The 24,351-nt window shown below is 39.5% G+C and overlaps 1 long non-coding RNA gene across 5 annotated transcripts; it reads left to right on the top strand.

Moving 5' to 3' along the window:
• The first annotated feature begins 13 nt into the window (after positions 1-13).
• LOC135313876 (uncharacterized) lies at positions 14-23,211 on the top strand. Of its 5 annotated transcripts, none has more exons than XR_010373366.1 (4): positions 14-7,501; positions 8,043-10,241; positions 18,466-18,598; positions 19,900-23,211. It is a non-coding gene; the product is annotated as an uncharacterized LOC135313876 (long non-coding RNA). The 5 variants fall into 5 exon arrangements; XR_010373364.1 differs by having other exon boundaries at positions 14-10,241; positions 19,900-20,263; positions 21,376-23,211; XR_010373365.1 differs by having other exon boundaries at positions 14-10,241; positions 19,900-20,890; positions 21,376-23,211.
• Positions 23,212-24,351: the final 1,140 nt, after the last annotated feature.

The following is a 24,351-nucleotide window of genomic DNA, read 5'->3' as shown; positions in this document are numbered from 1 at the left end:
GGCGGCAGGGTTGTGGCGGAGGGAGGCGAGCGGCGGTCTGATCGGGACGGGACTGAAGGGATGAGGCAGACCCGGCCGTGGCCCCCGCGATCGCGCCTGCCATCGCCTGCCCTCCCACCGCGGCGCCTCTCGGGGGCCGCGAGTTCCCCTCAGCCCTGCCGCCATGGCGAGCCCGAGCCGGGAAGGCGGCCCCCCCGGTCACCTGTTGCCCCGCTGATCGGGGGTTCTCTGGCCGCGGCGGGGTCCCGGCCAGCAGCGGCCGCGCTGCCGGTCAGAGCAGAAAGCCCCCGCGGCGGCTTGGCTCGCTTCGGCCCGGCGTGCTGCGGCGGGAGCGCCCGGCCCTGTAGCCAGGCCGCGTAGGCCTGGGGCTGGCTGAGCGGCTCTGCTCGCCCAGAGCTCCGTCCTCTCCTGACAGAAGGGGCAGTCGTGGCCGTTATTTACCAATAATAATTACAGGCTGCTGTCGTCTCTCCCGCAGCTGAATATTTACTACTGCCGGTAGAACTTGCAGGTGGTTTTGGTGGCCTTTCCAAAATGAATAGGTGTAAAGTGTTTGCTTGCACTTCCGTATGGTGCAGGCCTGCTGTCCACAGGTTAGCTCTTTCTGTGACTGGTAAATGAGCATAAATATAAGCTCTTGGGGAAAAGAACCCTGTTCTTTTCTGCACAGGTGGTGAGGAGTTATCTTTCTTCAGTTTTAGCTGGGTGAACTTATTTTTTAAAAGGCTACGGCTAGGACTGTGCTCAAACTTCAGAAGTTGCATGCAGTTTGTCATCGAAATAATAACATAGTGTCTAAGTAGTTCCCTGCCTTGTAGGGATTGAGAAATTGTCAGGCTGTGCATGCTATAAATTCACACTAATATTTTATTAATCAGGAAAAAATGTATTGTTAATGAGATTTCAGTCAGGCTGGATTGGCACCTAGAGTAAATATTCCCACTGGGGAATAGCTGTTTCTTAGGGGTTGGGCAGGTTCCCTCGCAGGCAGTGCAGCGCTAATGCAAGGCTGCTCGGGGGATGTTTGTATCCAAGGCTGTCTGATACAGCACAGGGATGGTGAAATAAAGAGTACTGAAAAGCTATGGAAATAGTCAATGGGAAATACCTGCTTCTTCCTAGAAACTTCTTTATGTAATAATCTGAGAGTGTGGCTTCCTAAATAATAGTTGGATCTCTTTCCAAACGACTTTTCTCTTAGTCTTCCTAGATTTAAGAGTAGGCACGTGTTATGATACCATCAAAATAACAAAACACTGTAGAATGCTTTGAAAGACACAAAAAACGTGGTAGCAGACCAACAGTGCTAATGCAAGGAAAGAGGTTCAAGGAGAAAGAACTTCAGAATTCCAAATATCCTAAAACACACCAAGTTTTGGTCCAAAGAACAGATACCACCGTACATAAAGTGCACAAAAAGCAGGTGATCAGGCATACCTCTGTGTATTCAGCGCACTAAGCAAGCAGAGTTTAGAGTTTGATGAAAAACAGGACAGGCTTTTCTCTAATTAGTCTTAGGAGGAAGTGAGGAATAGCTGGTGGAAGAAGAATTCAATACCTGAGTCAGTAATTGTCTCACAGGATATTTAGGTTCCATAGTCTTAGGAATGGCAAATAATGTATAAATAAAATATCTCCTAGGTTTTCTTCTTTTTTGTTTTGTTTTAAGAAGGAAAACTAGTCAAAAGTATCTCCCACTGCAAACCTAGGTAGTAACGCCTGGACACTTCCCATAGTAGACACAGCAGAACTGAATGCTGCTGGGCTCTGGTACCCATCCACAAACAAGCCTCTGTCCCCAGAAGAAAAGAGAGAGGGAAAAACAGAAAGCTAGACAAGGTGCTTCAAGAAGTTATTTGACACAAGTAGCTGTTCTGCTGCAACAAAACCTTTGGCAAGGCAACAGGAAAGAAGAGTAATGTATGGAAAGCAAAATTACACAGGAAAACAGGTAGGCTAAGATAGACTTAAAGAGCAATTAACCAAAGGCACGAGGACAAACAAGGTAGTTTTTCATCAGCCAGTGGCAGAAAGCCTGCAGGAAACATCGGGTTATTTGCATGTAAGAAGATGGCACAATGGAAGAAAAGGCATTGAAGAGTTTGCTTTCTCAGCACTGAGATGTTTCACTGTTCCCGGATGCTAGCTGTGTAAGGGAAGGGTTAATAAAGATTAATATTAAAGTCAGTGACTCATTATCCAAGAGAATTAGGAGTGGCTCTCTAGAAGGAAGGAACTGAACAGTCATTAGGAAGAACTCCTAATGAATAACCATGTCAGGGCAAGAATATGGAGATGAATGTTATCAGTTGAGTCTTGATTCCTCTGTTAATGAAATTCGGTCCCACTGTGGATGAATATGTGAGGCGCAGGCTGTGGAATAGGCTAGCCGTGGTAACCTTGATAGGTACGTTTGCCTGGCAATAATTGATACATATATTATCTATGGGAAACACTTGCTTTACATTATTTCCCTTAATATTTGTTCTCCTTTCTCACACTGGTGTGAGAGAGCTCACTGTGGAGCTCTTGCCCCAGAATTTCCCAGTTCTTGCTGCAGGAGAAAAACTCCCCGCCCTCCTCCCTACTGCCAGGTCTGTGAGCAGCCATGGGCTCATCCTGTGGGCAAGATACTCCTCTGTGTTATTACTACAGTGCTCAAAAGTGTAATATGTCTCATATTATTATTTCAGTACTGAATTTAAATGCAGACCATTGCAAATAAACATCCAATAAATGTTAACATTCTGCTGTTAGCTACAACTATTAGCCGCCACTGCCCTGTTTCCTGTTATCTGGAGCATTTGACTGTAGTGGGGTAAATAGCACACAACAATAGAGCTGACCCCTGTTTCTTTCATGGTATATTGCTTGTATAGCTAGTTATTAAAAATTTTGCTTACAGAAACTTGCAGAATCTTCATGCGATTTATATAAAACAGAAAAATTGTGTTGGGACACTTCTGCAGGTTGATTTATCTACATCCTCAGTATGTATGTTAGCTTAAGTGAATTCCATTTGTTTGTTTGGGTTTTTTTTTTAAGTTACAGGCACGCCTGCCACTTAGTCTAAAATAGTTGCGAAAATAGTAGACATTGAGGAAAGATAATTTAGGTTTAAAACAATTTTTTGGGAATGAAATTTGTCACTCACTGTAGTCTTCCTCTAATTTTGTGTCATAGTACTTGCTACCAGGTGAGACATCCCTTCCTCATAGCTTAGGATGGTGATACTAAACCATATGCAAACACAAAATTTATACAGGTAAAGAATTCCTGTGTTCAGGTGCCTCTCCGTAGCCTTTTGAACTATCTACAAACATCATCTCGCTTGATCATAAAATAACTTTTTTTCAAATGTGGATGATACCTATGATGGAACATTTTTCTTTTAGGACAGAAAAATGTGCATATGGGAGACATCTGAGTCATTTAAATGCTTATCAGTCTCTCCAACAGCATCAGCTCTTAAAGGAGTTCCAGTCTGTTTCTAGAACTTCTTCCTTTTTCAGATTTCTGCAAGACAAGATTGCAGAAACCCATAGATGATTGGTGATCTTAAATAGATTGCTTGCTACCAGTTAATTTTTTTCTTAGTCTACAAGACAGAATATTATTCTTCCAGCAACAGTTGGGTAGTACATATTGTATGGTTTCTTCTGTAAAACTTTGTCTTTGAGAAGAAGAGTTTGCTGAAATTTTTAGTTTTGGCTGATCTGCTCTCACCCATCAAGCATTACTCTGCTCTAACATCTCAACTTAATTTAAAATTCAGCTTCCACCATAACTTCAAATCGTGCGAAACTAGTTGCACTGATATCTGGTGAGTACAATTAGCATCTTTTCACTGCAATTAAGCATTTTCTGTTGGCTGTGTACACTTCCAGTTTGTTTTGGTACAGCATGGAGCTTCCACAGGAGACTGGTACTAGGGAGCAGAATATTCTTCTGCGCTTTCTCCCTGGCCGCTATGAACTTTGGTGACTAATCACTTTACAGCATTTTGATTTGCTTTTCAGTGCTGTTCTTGTATCGGCCACGTAGGATTTGTGCCTTTCTCAAGCTTGTGTAAGAGACGCACAAGAAACTGCAGTCCACTGATTTTTTTCTTTTTTCATTCTCCCTTACCAGCTGGCCTAATAGACTTTTAATGTTTTGTGAGAGTTGACAGTAAATCCTACTTCTTCTTTGCCTGTCTAAGATAGGAGTACTACTTGGGCACTCAGGAAGTCTGCTCTCCTAGCACGTGCCTCATGCAAGTATGCACCAGTGGTGACCATACAGTCTTTTTTTTTAACTCTCCTACTAGCATTTGCTTTTTTATTTACCTTAATGGAATGTAGAATTACCCAACGTGTGTTCTTCCTCATTACATTGCTCACTCTTAGTCAAAAGCCATTTTGTGGTAAACTGTTTTATTTCACGTTTCTGCCTTTACTCTCAAGACAAACTGTTGTTGATTCTTGATTAATTCTTCAGAGATTTTCTCGTATTTCTGGCCCATCACTAATTGCACTAAGTTACTTAAGAACTGTCAGTCTTTCCCAAAATTGCTAAATCCTCCTGAGTTCTTGCATGTTCAGTGTTTTCTGTATGCTGTCCTTCATAGCTCCCTGTGAAAAGGAGGCTAATCCAAATGGCTGACACAAGGGCAGAAGCCCAGCAAAGACACCAGTGGTGGAACAGACTCTTTTTTCAGTGTTTTCATATTATTTGGGAATTTCACTTGGCAGCTTAATTTTGCTGTGAGCTTCTTGCAATGCTTTCTCTTTTACGGCTGTTGGCCTGTGTTTTGGTGTATTGTACATTATCCAGCAGACAGACTATTATTTTAGTATCATTAACAATCACCTATGCAAAACACTAGCAAATGGCTTCACTGGAGCACCTTTTCTAAGAGTTGTGGCTATGACAAACCCCGCATCATGTTTTTGAGTACCTGGTCTCTTGTTCCTCCTGAGACAATACCTATTATTTTGTGTGTTTGAAAAAAGCAGATTTAGGAAGTGTGTTGTATTTGAATGAACTCAGCAACAGTTTGCATTTCTTGTATAGAATGGTGAATGCAGAGAGAGGGAGTGGAGGCATAACACCACAAAAGTGGGATCACGAGGAGCTGTGTTATCTTCCAGGGTGGATAGTACAGGACTGCTGTTGGCAACCACTTCTGAGTTGCACTTTTTTTCTATTTTCTTGGGTCAGTTGACCCATTAATAACCTCTTCAAGTGTATTTTTATCTGCTTTTCCCCTTTTCCAAAGGCATCTGCTGCTTTCCAAATGATTTTTTTTTTAGGCCATTCAAATACTAGGAAAACATGCCAGGCCAACACTGAAATCCTTTGTAGACAGGACCTGTCTGAAAGCACACCACTTGCTATGTGAATGGCAGAGGAGGAGAAAAGAACTTATCCCAAAGCCTGCTGTGAAGCCCACGTTAAGGTGAAGCAATACGTAGTCCAAGGACAAATCCAAAGAAAAGATTATTAAAAAACCAGCGTACTTCAACAGAGCAACTGCTACACACCCAAGTGCAAAACTTCTGATTGCACTTAGAGGCTGACCTGTTAGGAGTTAGGCCCTGTACAAACATTGGGTAAGTGACAGTATTGCTCCAGCAAACTTTTAGGGCAGGAAAATAACTGGCAGCGAGTCCTCTGAGTGTATGGGAAAAGTGGCCTCGCAGAAGAGGGGGCAAGTGACGCTGTCTGAAATAATTCCTCCTTTCAGAGAACAAGCAGTGCTTTCACAGCAGTGGATACTTAGCCGTGGCACACAGTATACAGATTACATCAGGTCCATTTGCCACCTTTAATTATTTTTGAAAAAGAAAAGCATGAAAATTTTCAGTTTAAATTTGAATTTTTAAGCATAAAAGCATAAATAATAAAGGCATTATGAAGCAGGCAACAGGAGCTGGTGGAGAGCAATAGCACTGGCTCTTAGAAAACCTGGAACAGTAGCATGCTGTTCCCTTGGTATTAATGAATAGTTGTATGAGACGTACAAAAAGCTAGTATTTAAAGTATATTCTACAGCTCTTTATGCAGGAGAATCAATAGTGTTGCAAACAGATACTAATACATTACTATAGCTAGCTACTACAGCAAATACGATGCATTTGCATGTGGTGTCATGAGAAGAGTACATAGGAGCTAAAAATATGGACTGTGGCCATTTCAGAAAAACAGCTATTTACACTTCTAACACTTTAAAAACATGTCATTTTTGATGGCATTATGCAATTAACACAAGTATCTAAAGCATGTAAGTGACAGGTTTAGCTACCTAAATGTAGGATATGGGTGCCAGGTTTGGGAACACCATCTAAGCCAGACCTGCACTTTCAGTCTGCTAGAGTAACTAAATTCTTCATCTTACCCAAACACATGGCAGCATGGTCTACCAGTGTGCCATCCATAGATGTAGATAGCTCAGTTATTTGTCCTACTGCATACTGCCCTTATTTCATCCCTATGACTCTTGCTACACAACTCTACTCTAAAAGTCAAGTAAAAAAAAAATTAATTTGAATTGCATCATATAAAGTTGTGGGGCCATGTCTGCTTGAATCCACACACAGGCTGAAATGAGCTCTACAAAATCCAGGCTTTTCAATGCGGTGGGCTGGACACAAGGGGTACTTTGTGCTGTTGCCTTTCCAGTCGCATAATGGCTCTCCGTGTCTGTCCTGTGGGCACAGCTACCACTCCTGGGACGAGGTGCTCCTTGAGTTGGTGCAGTTAGAGAAAATGAAAAGCAGAAACAATCCTCCTGTTGTCCAGATCTGGCCCACGAGCTACCAATTAGACTGCTCTGAACTACAGCGCACAGTTCAAAGGGTGGCTAATTGTATTTTAATGACAATCTAAATGATACTGCTGATCATTTCAGAAGCGTCCAGATCACTAATTGCTAGTAGCCTATGTAGTGCTGTAAGCAGGCAAAGCACTGTAAAAATGTGAAGTAAGATTATTAATGTTCCAAATGGCCTTCAGTGCCCTCCCACATATCAAAAGCATCATCCCTTGTTCATAGGCCCAAACCTCTGCCCTGGCTGCTCACACCTGTGATGCAGCTGCCCAGCTGCAGCAGGTGTTGTTACAACATCCTGGAAATAAGAGAAAAAGTGCAGCAATTCAAACACACTTATATTCATTAACCAAAAATTCTACAAATGTTAACAAAATACACTAGTAATAAATATTAATTAAAATCCGTATACCATCCCTGCTTCAGAACATTTTAATCTTAAATACTTGCTTGATTGAACTGAATCTCTGAACAAAGCATGGTCAGGATGTTTAAATACACTCACCAGAAATGCAAATACTAACAAGCCGCATGCCTGTTTGTAGCAGGCGTTATTTCTTTCCTTGTTGTTGCAGTCACGCAGGAGGAGCAGTGGCGCAGTGGGGGGACCCAGCCAGTCCACGGAGCACATGATGCCGGAGCTGTGCTTGTGCTGCAGGTCACGGGGATTTTGGATTCCAAGGCTGGCAAGTCAGCACCCACCAAACACATTAAATTCCTTTCCAAATGTTTATTTGTATTTTGTACAAGATGCTCATAGGCTGTTGAGGAAACATCCTCCAAAAAAAATATTTAGAGTGCAAGTCACGGTTTTTCCCTTTAGAAATTCAGCCAAAACACACCGAATCTGCTAACCACTGACAACATAGTGGTGGTTGAGATGTTTATACATAAAACACTATATCAGTGAGAGTAAACTGCACATCTTGCCTGTGTAATAGATATCTCTAGTAATGAAATTGAAAAGCTGGCTAAGCCCTTTATGAGAATATAGGTTAGCTGTAGTACAGTGGATTTTAAATGCCAAATCTAAGCAATTAGAATTTTGAAGAGACTTTTACTGGTGCAGGAAAAGAAAGAGGCTTGTTTTCTCATTGGAAAATAAAATGCATGTAAATAAATACTAATTTTTTTGTTGTTGTTGTGAAGATTTATATAAGCTTAATCCCTTTACAGCCCTAGAGTATATTAGGTTTCACTAATCTAGTCTCAATTTTATGTGGGATTGCAGGCATAGGGTGAGAGTGAGGACCTAGCTCTGCTCTGTGACCAGGTGTGCTGCGAAGAGAGTGAGATCATCTGTGTACCCTTTACACCTGAAGCCAGTGATTTTGTGCCTGTAGTTGCATGAGCACCTGTTTGTGTGAAGAAGCTCCTGAAACTGCTTTTAAAGAGACATTTGTTTATGCAGATAAGGTGGCTGGTTACAAAACAAGGAGATTTGCACATGGGAATAATTTTGCATGGGATTTTCAAGATTCCTTTCTTGCAGCCATTTGACCTGGAGTTTTGCTTTCCATGTAAATGATCTGTCTCCCTTGCTTGGTTAATGCTTTAAGCATGCTATTTGTGTTCCTCTCCTTTTTCTTAAGGCTGTGCAGTGATGGTGTCTCTGGCAATGAAAGTACTGTAATATTCTTGCACTTTGTTACTAAGTGCAGGTTTTTCCTTTTACAACGTCAATGGTGTTTGAAACTGAGAAGGTCTGATGGCACCTAATTCCTCCCTTCTGTTTCAGGAACACTTGCCTTAACGGCCAGTACGCTCTTACAGATCTCACAGTCTCTACAGAATAGCACACCTGAGCTGATGCCAGATAAGTGCTGGTCTGGTAAGAGGTAATGTTTAAACTTCTGTATCCCCAGTTTTTTTCATTAAAGCTAATTCACTTGGTTTTCATTCTTTCTAGAAAGGTCTGAGATATTGGTCTCTTAGGGTTTTTTTGTCTGATTTACACAGATTACTTTCTCATCTTTGTTAATTCTTTTAAATAAATATCACTTGAAATTTACCCTGTGGTTTTCTTGCCCTTCATATAAGTCAGGAAAGCATTTAAAATTTAGAGAATGAAATATTTTTGAATAATGGCAACTCTTTTGCGAGAGATGAAAAGAGTTAAAAAACCAGCAAGCTTGTCACTTGATGACAGAAAACCTTACTTTTGAAAGTCATACAAACATGCAGCCTGGCCTGTGTTCAGTGTCTTGACTGCAATAAAACAAGAAACGTTAATTAGCATAAATTAATGGTCTAGTCCTGAAAAAGAAAAAAAAAGGTAAATATTACATAGTTCTCAATAATGAAAGCATTTTTGTTTTCCAGAAGGCATCAGTTATATACTGACCTCTCAGTATATAGAGCAACTTTTGATTTCCCCCTACCTAATACAGCACGGGAGAGTGTCTCTTTAAATTCATTTATAAAATAATTCAGGACTGTGGGTGTCTTTGATCTGTTCCTCTCTGCTAAAGTACAGAAGAGAAGAACATGTCGCTTAGCAACCCTGTGCTGGAACCGGGGTGGGGGTGTAGGGGGAGGGGAGGCAGGGAGGGATGGATGGTCCAGAGTCACAAAAGGGGAAGATTAATCCCCATCAGAACTAAACTTCTGACATTGCATCTCTGAAACGAAGCAAGCAAATAAACAAACATGGGTGTTTGCAGAATTAGGTAATCTCACTTTTCTGTTGTTTTACACCACTTCTGGTCTATTAATAGTGATTTTACCACCAAATCAGGCACAGGATAAGCAACACAGGGTTAAATAGCTTCAGGACTGGGTTGCAGTCAAAGGGAATCTGAAGTTTTATTTTTAAGCCTGTTAAGCATATTTTAAATTGAATTAGTGTTGTCAAGGCTATTAATAATTTCATACCGCAATTTTCATCTGAGGATTTCAAGTAAATTTTGTGTGGCATCTCATCCTATTTTACAGTTGGACAGTTTAAGCATCAGCAGACTGATTTGTTTAGGGTCACTTAACTTGTCATAAATAAAAATCTGGATTTCTCTAAACAGTTACCAGGCTGTGATTAGCTGATAACTAGGTAACATCTTAGTAACTTTGAAAAAAATATCAATTAGGAAAGTAACTTTGCACTGAAGTAGATGAGCAGCACTCAGACAACCTCTACCACTTCTGCAGCTGCAGGTTGTTAATGTCCCGCAAGGCAGTGGCAGTTCCATCTCAAACCAACGGCTCCTGCTCTTCCTGTTTCTGACCAGTGATGTCCTAGAGCAGTCCTTTTTCCTAATTTACCTTTTTCTTTTGCATGAGAACTCAGACATCAGATCCCACAGCACTGCATGGCTGAGTAATGGAAAACTGCTGCAAAAAACTGTTTAAGAGGAAGAATGACAGACCTAGATTAATTGTAGCCTACTTCAACATGTTTCACGAAGATTTAAAAATATCTCATAATTTAATAAAGGTAAATTGTTATGCCTGGTCTTATATTAATGGTCATAAACATTATTTTAAATCTTCATTTTTAAACCACTTTCATGTCCTAATCACCTATAACTTATTAGCGAACATACCACTGTACAGTTAAGAGAATTCCTAGATGGTAATGGTTCATATTTCTCCCAAAGCTTGGTACAGGCAATTTTGTGCTCAAATTTGTAGTAAAATTGCAGATGATTAGAGCAAATGCTTACCTACATCCACAGGCTAGAAGCTTATCTAAACTGGCATCTGTTGCATATTCCAGCAATTACAAACATACTTGAAACTAGACATCATTGAACTCTGAAGTAATGCTTGTTTTTATCTAGTAATGGAAATGGCAAATGATAGCATGGACCTCATTAAGATCTAAGTTTCTTAGAATAGTGTACCTAAAACTTAATACATAAATAAAAAGAAAATTATTTATTACCCATGTATAGCAAAGACCTAAAGAGTAGAATCCTGTCTCCAATGAGATCGCTGAGAATTTTACTAGTTACTGCTGGGGTGCCCAGGATTTCCAAGAGTGTGCTTTTTGTATTGGCAAATGCTTATGTAATGTGATTCTTTGGAGAAATTTAATTAAAGAGAAATGTGTAAAGCACTTGGCATTAAGCGGTCTAAGTTAACATACAGTATTTAGAATGAAGCTCAAATTAGAAGCAAATAATGCTAACTCAACTGTGAGCATTTCAGTAAAAATTACTTTATGGAGAAGCTCATGTGTTTTTAACAAGTATTTTCTATATGCTTTTATTTTTATGATCCAAACAAATTTAGAGGCTTTATTTGAAATGTTGCAAGCAGAAGCAAACCCCATTGACTTGACTTTATCTTTGCTCTCAATTACACCAGGGTCAAGAATTCTTTATTGTAACTTACTACTGAATAAGTATTTTTGCTAACTGCCTAAATCAAGTGGGAGGAGGAGTCTAGCAACAGTAGAACTCTTTTACTTGCACTTGTGTTTACAGTACCAGTTCATATACTTAGTGGTTTTTATTTTTAGGAAAAAGAAATATGTAATATCCATGTGGCTAAGATTATTTTGGTTGGAAATTCTTGTAGTTATAAAAAAATTTATGTGATTCCTCTAATGGAGATGGAGCATCTCCAGCTTCTCAAACAGGCAAGCAGACTTTGTGAGGTTGATGAGTTTTGAGGAATATGTTTTGGACTACACTGATTTAAAAACATGTACAATTAACATAGCTTTCTGGTTATGGCATTCAAGTTACCAGAAATAGAATGATACATGAAAAAAGCGTAAAGATAAGGCATCGTTTGCCCAAACATGTAATCAGAAACTGACTACCTAAAGGTATGTCTTAAGCTGGAGAATTAGAACATAGATATGTGATATTTTTCCATTTCAGAACAATCATTGTAATATCACTATGATTCAGACTACCTTCACGACTTCTTAATCCCAGTACTGACAGAGGGAGAGCAATCTAAATTCCCATAAGCATTGTGTTGGAGAACTCTCAGTTTAGTGCAGAAATTCTTGCAAATATGTTTGGTGGAGAACTGGGCCCAGCCTGTTCTGGTCTGTGGAACAGAAGATTTTCGTTGGCGCAGGACACCACACTGTGACAGCCTCTGTTCTTAGGGAAGAATCTCTAATCTAAAATGTATCAGACTATTTCTCTCTCATAATCTCCTCCTAAATGAAAATAGAAGTGTTCAGCTTTTTTCATGGTGCATAGGGAAGTTTGAAGTTAAAAATAAATCTCAGATCCTTCTCGGTAGAGGGACAATGGCTGTCTTTTCTCTTTAAGAAAAAAGCATGCTGGTCCCATTGCCCTCTACAAAAACAGTAGGTCATTACAGAAAGGTTTTTTTGGTATTTGAGGCTCAGGTTCCCCGTGATCAGCACTTACAGCAATGAGAACTGCAGCAGGTTCAGAGGAGCTGGACATCTTTACTGCTTGCAGTATTACCGCAACATGTCTGACTCCAGCACCAGAGAGCTGGAATATAAATGGCATGAAGAATTCATTGAAATGCTTTGATGTTGCATATAAGTGGAATTTGAAAGGAATAGGCGAGTTCATTTTTAAAAGGAAATTAATAAAAGACATAAGGCTATACAAAACAATGGGTGGTATAAAGGAAGGTCTGGTAATTCTTGCCATTTAAGGAACATGGACATTTGCAGAGGGAGATACTTTATGCAAAAAAAAAAAAGAAAAAAAAGAAAACCCAAAAGAATCCTTTCCGTGTTTGATTTCACAAGGTGCCCTTGCTACCAAATCTGTCCCCTGACCAGCCCAGCCAGGTGGGGATTGTAGCATCCTAAGGTGTTGTAGTGCTGAAAATTTGTGACTCGAAGTGAAAGGTTTTGCAGAAAAGGAAAAAAAAAATTGTGCGAAGGGGTCCTTGTCCTCGGAAAGCCTGCTGAAAGATACCTTTTTCCTTGGAAGAAGTCCTATTTAGATGGGGAATTTAGATGTATCAATGACTGTGGCAGACTATTTCTGAGGAAGCCCCTAGTTAATGTTTTGGCAGCATGAGAGTGTTTTTTCCCAATTGCAAATGTTGCTCCATCTGCCACAAAGCCATTGGTTCCAACAGTCTGTCCGTCCCCATTAAAGGGGCATCACAGAAACATTATGTTTGCTGTTGGGATATCAGAAGAGGAAAGCAATATGAATGTGTAGCCTGCCACAGTAGTGTGCCCTGTTGGTGAAGAGTTTGCCATGAGATAACAAGCCAGCTGAGGATGTATATCTTCTTATTTACTGATGAGTGAACTTTTCATTTAGTTGTATTTAATGCTATTTAGGTAAGCTTTTGATAATGCCACTGGCTTAGGTCTGAGTTATATCATAGAAATATTGCTTGGAAGTGTCCCCTATATCAAATCCTACCTTCCACTCAAAGCAGGATTGTCACCAACACTGGATCAGGTCCGCTGTGATTTTACATAGCCATATCTTGGGTGTCCCCCTCTGAGTAAACTCTTCCAGTACTGCAGCACCCTACCAGTGAAGCAGTTCTTCCTCATGGCCAGTCTGCCTCCAAGGCTAGAATGTGTGGCCATTACCCTTCATGTGAGACAGAACTGAAGGAAGAGCTGGTTTTCTGTTTGGTACCTTAACTGGTAACGTATTCTTAAAGTGTTTTAGCAGATGGTAGTGGGCTACATAGTGTGCAATAGTAGCAAAGGTAAAACGTTTTTTAAATTTAGTAGAATTCTGTAAATAGGCTTCTAAATTATCACAGTAAACAAGAAATGGTTCTTACCATGTAGACTTTCTACATTTTTCAATACCTAGCCTAGCATTTTGTTGTATACAAAAGCTCTTTTGCAATTTAAAAAAAATTAACATTTGTCTTTCATTCTGCATTGGAATCAAACCAAACTCTCACCATTCATGGGAGGCAGGAGGAAGAGGTCTCCATGCCAGGAGGTGTGGAGATGATCAGGTGGCACACTGATCATCTGCATCCCATCACTGCTTCAGTTCAGGCCTCGATCTCCTAAATCTCAGGCACATCTCCCAACTGCTGCGTTATTGGCATACCTAGGACACGTGGATGGTACTACCTGTCTGTGGTCCCCAACATTTTAAGAGTTTAACATCATAATAGATCTGTCTCTGTAAAACACGTAATTTTTAGCCAACTATCACATTTCCACAAAAATACCTTCCTGATTTGTTTTTTGAACCCTGATTTATAACAAGGCAAAAAAGTATGTGATTCCTTAAACCCAAAAGAGACATCCATCACAAAAAAAAAAAACCACCTCAATTCTAAAATGACTGTTTCAGTAATGACTTGTAATCTGTGCAGTTTCATCTACTCAATAATACCCAGCTTAGTGTTAGATCTAAAAAAAGAATGAAATGAGAAAATCATTCCTTTGATATGCATTAAATTATTTGGTTAGTAAATTGGTGAATCTTATTGAGTGTTACTAGCTATTAGCATGTTACACTTCTTGATGTTGCTCATGAAGAATGCATATGAAAATGAGGAAAAGATTTCCCTTTTGAAGTTGCTGCCACTTGTTGACATTTCTTTTAACTGGTGGCTGTCCTCTTGAATGCAGTATTCTGATGTCTGTTTTTAGGAGATTCTTCATTTTCAATTTGTTCTTTTATTGGTTAGACTTTTTTTGAATGGGTAACTCTCAAAATAATTAGCCTTTCAAGGGAACCATGTTTTCACAAATAGTTATTAATTAGTATCTCCCCCATTCAATATACTTAGGCCTTTTTCATTAGAATTTCAAGCTTACATCTGGCCTGGTCAAACCGTGCCTGGTATCACTGAAGACAGGAGGAATCTCATTGCAGATTTCAGGAAGAACAAGATCAGTCCCTAGGAGTGAAGAAAGATCATTTGCATTCACTTTGTCGTAGGAAGATGTCTCTTTTCTAGGAGAACCTACAAACGCTTCTTCAGACTCTGGGGTAGGACTGAGGAGGGAGCAAAAATGAGTGAAGGAAAACAAGGTAACTCCATCTGAACAAGAATACCATCTTCAAAGACACTATCAGCTTCAGCATCTGGGCTAATAAGCCTCAGTTATACTGCCAGTTTTACAGTGCTGGAAACGTACAGCTCCCTTTTTTTAAAGTCAATGTAAGTTACATAAAAATAAACCCATTGAAACCAACAATCATTCTGCATATGAAGTTATTTTCCCAGTAAGGAGCCAAGGATCTTCAATAAGAACATACGTTGTTTTAGAAATTATTGCCTGTATTACACTCACAAATAAAAAGCACAGTGGATAATAAAAAGTACTCCAGCACATCATGCATTGCTGCACTGATCTAATCCCATTCTGGTTCCTGTTTGGCTTCTCTAAGCCAGTTTTTGCCCCTTCTGTTAGTCTTGTCTTTAACCTTAAAATCTGCCTTGAGCATTGCCGTTGTTTTCCTGCTGAAATAACAGTCTTACTTTTGTATGTCAGGCTTTCAAAACAGACTGGAATGTCATCTTTATCCTTTCTCTACCTCCCCGTAAGCTCTGCTGCTCTCACATGCAGCTTCCTCCGCACTTAGTCATTAAGGAGCCTCTACCACAAACATGAATTCACCTATCATTCCTGGGCAGACTTTTCTTCTATCCAAACCAGAACCTCAGCCCATATCGCTGACATTTCTTCATGAAGAAAGTTATCTGTTTAAGGTCAGTCTCTTCCATGCTTGGCCCATCAATTTCGCAGGTTCTGTGAACAGTGTGATCACATTGCTTTTTTGTCATGCTCATCCATTGTCTCATCTTCAGCAGAGGTTACTCTGTGGGTTAGCCCATACAGACTGTATCTAAACCTGGCAGTTATTTCTCCATGACAGAAATGGCATTTAAGATAAGTCTTTTTCTATCCCAACTGAAAACTAAAGCTTTGAACCAGACTCTGATGATCTTATGGCTCACATAACACATTCCTGCTTTCTGGGCTTGACCAACCTTTTAGAACGATAAAGTAAAACAATTTTATCTAATCTATGGGTTTACATCCTTACTAGTCTCTTCAGCTTCCTTTTGTTTTCTGCTCCTCTGTCATTGCAAGTAAATTACTGCTGTTTGCTTTCCCAATACCCTCCCTGAACACCTCACCTAGCCATCTCTTTCCCTAGGAGATGACTGACTCATCCCTCCAATGGGTAATAATTCCAAAATTTCCTCTGTGGCCGAGAAGTCACTTTATCCATAAAGCTGTCTCCAGACCTTCCTCAGAACACTGTCAAAAGATCCTTGTTTTCCTCTCTTGTGCACAGATGTGGCGGCAGGGGCTGAAGGTGTTACCCATCAGCAGGACCAATGTTGCGCTCTCCTTGCTTCCATTGTCTGTATTTGTCTGGTTCATCCCCAGCATGTCACCTCCCTCCCTAGGGTTGCCATTTTCATCCACATTTATGCACAGCCAATTACAGCAGGTTTTTAGTCGATACTTAAAATTTTCATAAGTAACATAATAACACCTGGCTATTTTGCTTCTGCTAGTACTAAATCTGCAATACATAAAGACTAACATTTACACTTCCTTGAAATAAATGCTAGTCATTTTTTAGAAGAAATAGCCCAACAAATACAATAGAAAAAACAGTCAGAAACATCAACATCACCTTTCAGATTAAAAATCAATATGAAAATAATGAAATTTAAAAAAAAAACAAACCAAGGTAAGCCAACATGGGTTGTAAAAGTTGGTATAAATGGCTGCCCAAACCATTACGGAGTCATAACTTAAAAGGAAGCTTCACTCTGGAGAAGAGCAATGTTTACAGAGAGAGTAATTTTATTTTGTTGAATACTATTAAAATACCTATTAAAAGTTGGATTCTAAAATACTGCAGAGTGGCTCTTAGAAGACCTAGCATGGACTATGAAATGGTCTTACATGGTGATATAGTTCTGACATAATAGAATATAAGCTATTTCAAGAATCCGTTTACAAGTAAGCTGTCTGGGTAGAGCCCTGCCCTCTCCGAAATCAATAGTTTTGCTAGTGACATCAGGGATATGAGGTTTCCCTCTCATTTTTAGCCTGTGCAAGATTAAATATTGGGTCAGGAAAACAGCATTAGTTCTACTGCAAGTACCAGTGGTTTTAAATATAGCATTTGCTTAGGAGGATTACTAAATGGAATTTGGAAAGTGATTTATTAATGTAAATTATTTTTTGTTAATTTGTCCAGATTTTGTTACTGGTTGAAGTGTCATGTTATTTTGTATGGTGGTGTACCACTGCTGTAGCAATAAGAAATATGCACTTAAGCTATAGGCCTTCAAGTGTGGGAGGTGGATTGGTTCCCTTCTGTATTCCAATGGAAAACCAAGAAAAGCAAGCATTTAGTAGCATGAATTCTATGATTGCACAGCTTAGCAAGCACCTAAATGCTGCAAGTGCTATGATAATTTATCTTTGAACTTGTTAGTAACAATGCATAATTAATAAGCTGTAGGAACATGCAATTGCTATCTATTTTCAGGGTATTTGCCATGTGGTTGTGGTATAATTACAGAGATTATACCTGCTCTGTAGAACAAGAGTACACAGTGTACAGTGTACTTTATTTTGTGTTATTTCGCATCACTTGGTCCAGTGAAACAGGGCACAGTGCAATGGAGTTTAACAAACTATTTCATTCTGTTGTAGGTGGAAGCAAGCCACAGGTATGAAACTGGGCATGAATCTGCAGAGTGCTGTTATTTAAATGATCACCATTGTTTCTGGCTGTTCAGGGTGGCAACCTTGCTTTTTGAGCTCAAGTTATTTATATTTTGGACTACTGCCCTTTCAGTGGTATAAATGGACTTGAATATGCAAATTCAAAATAACAAAGGCAAGGGTTTTGGGTTTTTATAGTATAGCAACTCCTTCGTCTCATGTATAATATTGTAGATCTCTCAAATAATTACAGGTGAAAGAATGCATGGAAAGAATCTACCTTCCTACAAAGTTTTTAAAAAACTATATGCTGGCACATTACCATTTCTTTGCCCTAAAACTCCATTAGTATCAGAATACCAAATGTGAAGTTGCATAACGGAGGCACTGGGAAAAAAATACCTGCTAATGGTGAAAAGTGGAAAGGCATATGCTGTGTCTCTGAGTTAGTCACGTTTTATGTGATTCAGCATAAACTATAAGTAAAACTAAATTAAAAGATTCTGTTATGTTTGAGATCCACATCTAGCAGGAAGAGGAATATTGTGCATATCATTTGATGCAGGAATTGCGGTGCCATTTCTCTAAATGATGATATCAGCCTTTAAACTGATGCATGTAGTATTACCCACTCCGAGGAGAAAATGCAGACCTTTCTCAAGAGTGGATAAAACACTGCACTGGTTGAGTAACTTAACAGAAACATGGATTTATTTGCTGTTGCTGAAGATGCAAAAATTTAACTTCGGCATGGAAGAAAACAATCTAAGAGAAGTCTGTTCTGGTCTAGGTGGAAGAAAAAGTAGGATGCTCTTCTAAGTGTAAGTTGTTATTGTTCAGCTTCATAATAATTTTCTTGTCTTGAGGAGCTTGATTTATGAGTATAGCATTAAAAAAAGATTCTTGCTCAGAAAGGCCAGCAGTGTGACATGACAGGGCATGAATCGTGCTGTATTAATTTCCAGTTACTATGTTGGCTGTGTACAACTACATCACAAAATGAGATGCAAATTAACACGATATAATTGCCTTGTTTGAGCTCATGGTGATATTACTCTCTGTGTTACAGCCAGTGTACTCATGGTTCGTACCAGCTGCCCCAGGCCCACTGACGTTAGGAAGGTGGCCGCAGCTCCCTGCAGAGGCTCACGTGGAGCATATGGCTCTCCTGTCCCCGCAGCTGGGCTGGATTCAGCACTCAGGTTGGTAGACAAGCCTAAATGGCTTGTTTGAAAGTTGGTTTCAGGGAACTTTGATGCTTAGCATCAAGAACTTATTTCTGTAGCAGACCAAATGAAGCAGACTAAATTATCCCAAGAGTTATTTATGAGCACCAAGTGTTAAAATTTGAGTCCATCTCAAATGATGCAGTTTAAGGATATTAATAAGGTGCACTAAGTCTTTTTTGCACTGACAAAAATATTTTCAGAAGAAGTTGGTTTGAAAGCAAAATATAACTTCCCTTTGCAAAATTCATATTTGAAAGGAATGTTAATTGGTTTAATGACTTGCATTCTTCAGTATTTCTTCTGAAATAATCAGTGGGTTTTGTTTTAAATTGTTTTTCAAAGTTTTTGTATTTTCATAGAGTGGACCCTTTGTAAGGGACAAGGGAAGAGACACCCATACTTGTCCCAGTTAGAATCACAGACATCATCATCCATGAATTTAAGGACTTTTTCATTTTCATTTCTCTTAGTTAATGTCATAAAGTGCTTGGGTGACAGCTGCAGCAACTGTTTATGTTTTCTAAAATACCAGCAAAGTACTTCAATTGCATACCAACAAGAGCCAAGGCCTATATTTTATAAATGTCTTTAAAGCAATCATTTAAGGCCCACTACAAGACGTAGATGTGAAATTTTCACTCTGGTGTTTGAGAGAATATTTACCTCCTTTTCAGTCCTGTGGAGTCATTCTAATACATTTTTTACTTTTAAGACGACATGTTGTAAAAAGTACCCAAATCCCTCTGAAAAGGCAATAATTCTTTTAAACTTTTGTCTAAAACGATGTTGTTGTTTTACAGTCTGAGAAGGACAGTTTCCACCATTTAGGTAACTGACAAAGGGAGGCTTTCCACTGACTCCAGCAGGGTCAGGATCAGGCTCTTCTGCTAGTGTTTTGGTACAGTATTATTTTTCATTAAGCTGCAACAATAACCAGGAGAATCCTGTAATTATTTATGGGAATTAAGTAATTTTTAAATAGTGAAATTATGCATAATTTCAGTTGTAGTTTGGAACCCAACTACTCTCTATGCTGTCGAAAGCCTCATCTCTCACAAGTGATATTTTGCAACACAGAAATTGTAATTAATTGGGGTGAGACAAAAGCTCTGGCGAGGAGCAGATTCAAGTTGTGAAGTGGGTAAAATAATGTTCTCTTTAGGGTTGGAAAAGCTATCTTCTAGTTAGCATGAAAATTACAAGTGCCTGTAAACTGCAGAATGTGCATCCCTAAGTCTTAAATAATTTTCAGTAAAATGTACTTTCTATGTTAGTTTTCTAGGTTCAGAAGTGGGATTGTTCTCAGGAAGACTACTCAAAACCAGCTCTTTTTAATGTTATGTTCGCAAAACAGACACCATGTGACGCAAAGTCATATAGAACAAGGAGAATTATGACAAATGTTTGAAGACTTCTCACAACAAATTGCTCACAAACCATTCACAGCAAGAATTACTTGCAGAGTGATTACAGCACATGTTCTTGAAAAAAAGTTCAAGAAAATCAATCTGCTCATGGACAAATGATGAAGAGAGGAAGAAGAAAATTTCCTCTAACAAATACGAAACTGCACATTATTCACTCAGATCAGTTGGCAACAGCCAATTTTTATGGTAGTAGGAGCTTGTGGAGTAGGAGGTAACTGTACAAAGAATGATTGATTCAGTATGTTATATTGCAATTCTGGAAGGGGTTCAACATCTAATTTAAAAGCCATTTTCATCCTTTTCCCCAGAAAAGAAAACAAAATGATAGTCAATGTCTGTGAGGTGCTTTGGGCAGATAGAATCTATTTCATGTCCATGCAGTCCTGTGCTCACTAACAATGGCTAGCTCATAAGAAGGAGCAGCTTTTAATTAGGAAAGATCTCTCTTGCCAGAAAAAAACCCAAAACCTGCCTGAGGAAGGATATTGCCATCATAATCTTCTTTGCATCTTCCCATTAGAATATAAAGGATTTGCTCTTCCAGAACAGACACATAATGTGTCTTAAACTCGGTGCATCTTTTCAGCCTTTGAGTTGTGTAGTCTTGTCTAAAACTCCTTCTCTACCAGCCCATCCTTCATGCCACAGTAATGAAATGAATGGTGATTTAGTTTCATCTTGGAAGAATACAGTGCACACTTTAGGCATCTGTCTCCTAAGACCACCTTTTGTCTCATTTTCCCCACTGCCTGGGAGGAAGCCAGCTACCTTTTGGGCAAGAGGCTCTGGGATGTCACACTGGGATGCTGGCAGAGTTGTCTTCTGCCCAGGATAGAGGGTGACTATAGCGTGTTCTGTTTGTGTCTGTGGTGTGGTGGATGTGAGTTCAGCATTAAGATCTCCTTAACTCCTTACACATGTATTCTTGATTTAATATTTAATTCCTAACTTAATTCCTGAGCAGGCACATGCTAGCTTTCAAAGGCATAGCAGATGCAAGGAGTCCACTTGATCCCTACTGCTTTACTTCACAAAAAACTTAAAATGGTAATGCCATAAATGGGCATTACAGGACAATATTTGGGTGAATGATGTTCAACATTACTCCACATTTTAGTCATAGTGAAAGATTTCAGAAGTTACTTTGAGCTAATGGAAGAATAGTTTTCATTTAAAACAGTGATGTGTTCATTTCCATAAATGCTGATTGCTGTAATTCTAGTGTATATGTTCTTGGCTCAGTTATACTGAACTGAGTTAGCTTGTTATGACTTAATGCTAACCATTGATTATAAATTAATTTTACTATTACTATGTTTTTAGCGAGATGGCTACCAGGACTGATACATTTCCACATCCACTGAAGGGAACAATGAAAAGAAGGTGTATTTCTGCAAGAACGTTCTAGGCAACATTTTCAACAAAGAAAGGTTGTGCTGCAGAATATTATGCCCAGGAGCTGTTACATCAGCCTATTAGCATACAGGGTGAGGATATCTGTATCCAGTTGAGCTGTGCTGAAACCGCCTTTAATTCCTGCCCTTTATGCCTTTCCTCCCATGCTAGAAACTGATGTTAGATTCAAGACTGCTTGAAACATCTTTGGGTGGTAATGACGCTCCACCATGGGTGAGTGCTCAGCTCACTGTTCTGTGCTCTAGGAGCCCTTTCTGCATCACCTGTCTGCACTTGGGACAGGAGCTCAGAGCACACTAGCTCATTGCCTGCAGAATACTTGTCAGATGACTGCTGATATGTTGGTGGACCAACTTCAACATTTCACTACAAAAGAGCTTTAATTCTGTCTATAATCTGTATGGATGGATTTCTCAGCCTGCTTCAGTCTGCTAGCTGCAGATAGGTTGGTTGATCCAGGTGAAATAAAACACACTGCCCTTTGGCTTGACCCTCCGCATATGCAATTTTGGAAAGTTTGCCTAGAAAAGATAACAAAATATTCAGCTGCTGCAGCCCCCCCCACTCCCCCAAAAGCCTACCAGCTTTTTTGCTTTTGTGTAATTTGCTGCATGTGATTAACTCCACTGTGTTTCTGCCTGGCAGAATCTGTGACTAAAAATATCCTGTGAGTATACGTAGTATGCTGCAATACTGGCAGAAAGTAAATAAGACCATAGTCTTCATAATCACTGTTTTTCCAAAGAACTGCTCTCAGCAGACAGGCTATTTTAGACTGTAAATGGAAATCAGAAAACGAGATTTTTCTTTCCCTGCTAGCTCTTCTCCTGGGAATCTTAGTGTTTTTCTCTGTGCACCTACTTTGGTTGTTCGTGGCAGCATATTGATAATACCGGTCTCTTGGAGGATTGATCATTGGAGCCTATTCTGAAATACTCCAGCGAACATGGGAAATAATTTCCACTGGTACCAGTGTATTATTTGTTGATATAAAATCAAGTGTTAGATCAAACACAGAGCTGGATAGCCTGATTTACTTCATGATTCAGGTGACAGTTCACTCAAAATTCATGCTTGCAAAGTAAGTAGAGGTATTTCCTACCTACCTGCACTTTCTGTTCTAATATTGCTAATACATTTGCATACTTAGCTCATCAAATAGGAGGTAAAAGGCGGTTTGCAGTCCAGTCATGAATGTAGACATCCTTGGTTTGTAGTCCTGTCGAAACCAGTGATGTTTGGCCTTGCCTCCAGTTTACAGCACAGATGCTATCATCTAAATCATATGTATCATATGGATCTAATACAAGATCTTTGCATGGTCTTTAAATCTGAGAAGTTCTAATTATCATTCTTAATACTTCATGTATTATGCTTTTTTTTTTCTGGAAAAAAGCTTTGTGTTATTTGGAATTCAAAAGATTAGGCTTTGCTACAGCAACATGCAAATCTGAGAACTTGAGAACAAGTCATAATCTTTAGCATTGAGTGCACTTTCCTGATGCCCCAGATGGCATTGAGAAGGATTTTCTGTGCTAAGAAATACCCTATTATTTCTTGGCATGGGTACTGCTGTGATATTACATCTGTATCCCCCCCAATTTGATTGAATACTACTCACAAGCATCCTTTGACCTGCTGAGTAGTTGGTAATGTGTTTTAGTCAATTGTAGCAGTACTGAGAAGCACTCTCTTTCTGACTATATAAATAAAAAACCCCCACTTTTTAACTTTGGAAAAACATTAATCATGCTGTCGTCTTCACTGAGGGAGAAGGAGTGGAGTCTTCAGAGAGCAAATCTATTGAGTGAAGGAATATCTCAAACAACAAGGCTCAGCTCTGGCACTGAGCAGGTAAAAGATTTTTCAGAAAATATGTGAAAAAAACAGATGGCTTTAAATAAATGCATAGAAAAACCACGGTGTGTTGTACCCAGACATCACATGCGATAATACAGCCATCACATTGTTGTTATAATCATAATTTGTCCTTCTCATAGTCTTCCTCTTTGCTTTGTCATTTACAACATCCATATGCTTGACTTCAAGCAGCTTGCTGCTGTTCACTGGTTGCTTGGTTTGACCTTAAAAGTATTAAAATTGCAAAAATATTTAGGAAGTTGGAAAACTGTTATCCAGGAAGGAGTCTCAGAGCACAGAGAAAGATGTGAAGTGACTAAACAACTCACCCTTCAATTTACTCTGAAAAGGTCCTGCCTCTCCTTGCACATGACCAGCTGCAATTGCCCTTGCTGATGGTGCTTCCTCCTACCTTTTCATGGTAGGCTGTCTTCCCTTTATATGATTTATTCAGGTGTCTTCATCCTCATCCCTTTCTATTCCTCTTTCTGAAACAGCACAAGACCCAGCTACTACCTATTGCCCACCTTCTTGCTCTGTTATCAACTCCAGACTTTCTGTTTTACTATTGACCTTAGTTACTTATCTGGACATGTTTTACCTCTGTCCTTCACTCCTTCAATCCCATAGTTTTCTATGTAATGTTCCTCATCCCAGGACTCCCTCCTTCTTCTTGAACCACTACAGCTCCTCAAAATCAGAGGAACAGTGATACAGCTCATTAGAAACACAGCACACACTGTAACGTGGTTAGCCATCACCAGATCTACCATTAATTTTGTAGCCTTTTCTCCAGAGACCCCTTTGTCTTTTCATGTACTGAGCAGCTGGAAGTAAGGAGTGTTTTTCTTCCCTTTGCTTGGCACTTGGCACCATAGATTTAAGGCCCTGTACTTTCGTTTTCCAAGTCTTTATCTCCTATGCTGCAGACTTACTCTCTCTGCCTTCCTCATTCATAGACCTTCAGCCTACAGATAATCCAAAGATAGGTATTTCAATAAAATGGAGAAGATCTCATGTCCA

Source organism: Phalacrocorax carbo, chromosome 6 (genome assembly GCF_963921805.1).
Source record: "Phalacrocorax carbo chromosome 6, bPhaCar2.1, whole genome shotgun sequence".
Classification (NCBI taxonomy): Eukaryota; Metazoa; Chordata; class Aves; order Suliformes; family Phalacrocoracidae; genus Phalacrocorax; species Phalacrocorax carbo.
This window is presented reverse-complemented; position numbering and strand designations above follow the sequence as displayed.